Source organism: Lactuca serriola, chromosome 9 (genome assembly GCF_051521515.1).
Source record: "Lactuca serriola cultivar US96UC23 chromosome 9, Lser_US96UC23_V15, whole genome shotgun sequence".
Taxonomy (NCBI): Eukaryota; Viridiplantae; Streptophyta; class Magnoliopsida; order Asterales; family Asteraceae; genus Lactuca; species Lactuca serriola.
This window is the reverse complement of record NC_136416.1, coordinates 14,593,078-14,596,217: the sequence shown is the minus strand read 5'-3', so window position 1 is coordinate 14,596,217 and position 3,140 is coordinate 14,593,078. Positions and strand designations below refer to the sequence as shown.

At 34.3% G+C, this 3,140-nt stretch overlaps 1 long non-coding RNA gene across 11 annotated transcripts; it reads left to right on the top strand.

The window, feature by feature from the left end:
- The first annotated feature begins 681 nt into the window (after window positions 1-681).
- LOC145074696 (uncharacterized) lies at window positions 682-2,684 on the top strand. 11 transcript variants are annotated; one of them, XR_013692008.1, is made up of 7 exons: window positions 682-926; window positions 1,115-1,143; window positions 1,591-1,674; window positions 1,793-1,895; window positions 2,084-2,141; window positions 2,230-2,295; window positions 2,398-2,684. It is a non-coding gene; the product is annotated as an uncharacterized LOC145074696 (long non-coding RNA). The 11 variants fall into 11 exon arrangements; XR_013692016.1 differs by adding an exon at window positions 1,304-1,392 and having other exon boundaries at window positions 695-1,143; window positions 1,847-1,895; XR_013692007.1 differs by having other exon boundaries at window positions 684-926; window positions 1,793-2,141.
- The last annotated feature ends 456 nt before the right edge of the window (window positions 2,685-3,140 follow it).

Here is a 3,140-nt window from a genome sequence, read left to right as displayed (position 1 = left end):
AACTAATAACGTGCAATAACGGGGAGGTGGGGCGGTGTTTGGGCCGTTATAACATGCAATAACGCCCCCTGTCTTAGTCAATTTATCTTCCATCTGTTCTTCCACCTCCGCTTCTTCTATCGATTTCTTTTCCATACTGCGACTTTTCGAAATCGATTGAACCATCATCTACTTTCGCTCTAATCGGATTATGGAGGGCAGCAAAAGCTACCGAAATCTACCATCTCCATGTACGTATGCTAACCAATGGTCGTTTCTCTCTATGATCTTGAAGTGCAAAAAGGGGATCTGCGAAGCCTTTACGCCTTGTTCCCAAGTTTTTTTTGTAAATTCATTAAAAAAAAGGGAAGAAAAATTTTGACGGAAAGAAAGGGAGGTGAAGGAAAATATTCATTATTTCGTGTTCCCGAATTCGAAGGAAATGAAAGGAAATGGAAGGAAAATTTTAAGTTTTTGTGTTCCCGAGTTAGAAGGAAAAAGCAAATAAAGCATAAAATTTTCCTTCCCTCTCACTTTCTTCCCAAATCTGCTCAATTTGGGAGAAAATTTTGGAAGGAAAATATGACTCCAAAATCCTTCCCCTCCCTCACTTTCCTTTCATTAATGAAACTCGGAAATACGATTTTCCTTCGACACCCCTCACTTTCCCTCCGTATCCTCTTATTTCTCTCCTTAATTAGAACTCGTGACAAGGCGTTAGTTCGGGTTGATGCAGATGAAGTTAATCATGGCTCTTCTGACACCGCCTTCACTCTATCCTACTCCTTTTCCAACTTCGTCATTGGGAAGCGTTAATCCCCACGGGAAGGAAAAGCAATTCTAATTCCCACCGACAATAGGTGCATTCCCCACCCATGTTTAGCTTTTCCGTTGTTGCGTGTTGCTATGTGGTCCTTAGAAAGGAGGAGACGACATACACTATACAGGTATTAGGAAGAGAAGAAAGAAAATCAATCATCCCATTTGCCTTGCCAACTGCTTCTCTTTTCCCCTTAAAATCGATTGGCTTCCATTTATTTTGACCAAGATATTAACAAGGTATAAAATTTGAAATTGATTAATCTTCTTTTATTCTGCCATCGATTGCTTCATCAATACCGATTCATGTTTGTAGAGTTACTTCAGATAAGGTGATGCTTGAAGGTACGTTTGTTTAAATCTTTATAAATTGATTTAAATTTCTCTACCAGGCATTCTAAAGTGATGTCTGAAACATATTTTCTTATTGATTAAGCGCAACATACAACAATTATCAATATGTACAAAGTAGTAATAATCTGAACACCCAATTATTATTGTGAAGGGAATATGGGCGTCTGTTCAACGTACCTGAGTCACCTCCATCGTACCTCAAGAATACAATTCAACTATACCCACCCAGTTAGTTTTGAGGTTTGAAAGTAAATTTGATGATGCATGCCAAGTGTTCGATAAAATTCCTGAACCAAGTTTTTGAATTTTTATTCAAATCCATTATTCATATCTTATAGGAATCTTAATTTTGTGCTCACTTAGTGTTTAATGTTATCTTTTTAACCTCTTTTATGAAATCAATAAACTGAAATATTGTTTGGTTTCTATTAACTGTAGGAAAATGCAAGCTGACCTATGTGACAAAGAATATTCAATTGATGATGAATGACTTACTTCCCCATGTTATTTGGTTCGAGACAGGTAACTTTGACTGCTTTATATCCTGATATCTTGCTTATTACTTACTGAGAGGACTAATACTAGGAAGAAATACTTTAAAAAACTTGGTTTTTTGTAATGCATATACCTGATTGCAAAGATGCTAAGGAAGTAATTCATGGGTTTTTTGTAATGCATATACCTGATTGCAAAGATGCTAAGGAAGTAATTCATGGGAACAACTCTTAAAAATGGGGAAACAGGTATGGGATCCAATCCCATTTTCATCTTTTTGAATTGGGGGCATTTATTACTTTTTTCTCCAAAAATGGCTAGTATAATCTACCATTTATGTATTTTTTGCTTATGCTTATTCAACTCATTTCTTTTATTTATATATTATAGCTCTATATTATCTAGATGTAAGTATATCTAATATGACCATTGACAGATGTGATAAGTTTTGATGATAAGTTATTTCTAGGAACAAGTTATTCAGGCATTGAAAGGTATGAGCATGTTTGTATTGTTGTGCGATTTAGTAATCAGTTGGTGATAATCTTTCTCATATACATTTCTCTGTTTTTCTTAATCAAGAACACGATCCATTCTTGATCGGTTTAGAAAAGCTTTGTTAGAGGTGATTAAGGAGGTATTACAAAGGTATGTATGGATGAGAATCCCAACTCAAATGTCAAGATTTCACAGGTTTATAAAATACGTAGTTTTAACATGATGACACATGACAATGATCAACTTTCACAGGAGCTAGCAGAGGTTGACGAAATATTTGCAGCTGAAGTTATGATTTTAAAGGGGTTTAGTGGAAATTTGGATCTGAAGTCTGTGGTTCGTTTAATTCTTCTAAATGGTTGTCTTTTCTTATTTATTATTCGGTTTATTTTACATTTTACTATTTAGTTCTTTTTTTATTTTATTATTATTATTATTATTTTTTGCTATTAAGGTCTGTCATTTTTTGAAACAAAGTCACCATATTCGAATGAAGAAAATAGTACAAAATTGGTGAATGTAGTTGCTAATTCCCCTAATTAATTTTTTCTTTTATGGACTTGTCCTAGATGTTGATTTTCTAGGTGGCATGATTAGGAGGACAACTGGATGGAAAATTGATATTTGAAACAAAATAAATTTATTAGTCTTTGTAAGTGGCATATTCGACTAAAAGTTAGAAATGATGGGATGCTTATCAAGTCATTTTTTAATATTTGGGTGTTAGTTACTCTTTTGTTGTTCTGAACAATAATGTCGTTTGGGTATAATTATTCAAATGGGTTATCTTGACATTTTTTGTAAAGTAATAAAAACTAAATAAGATATTTGCACATCCAACCATCCCGGCCATTTATTATGTCCTAAAAATGTAATAAATTCCAACTTATTACCCATCTAACAATTAATCAAAATCTGATATCCTTCCGTTCCATGTCCCATGCGAAGCATCTGATATCCTTTCATCCCATGCGGAGCATGGGCATCCTACTAGT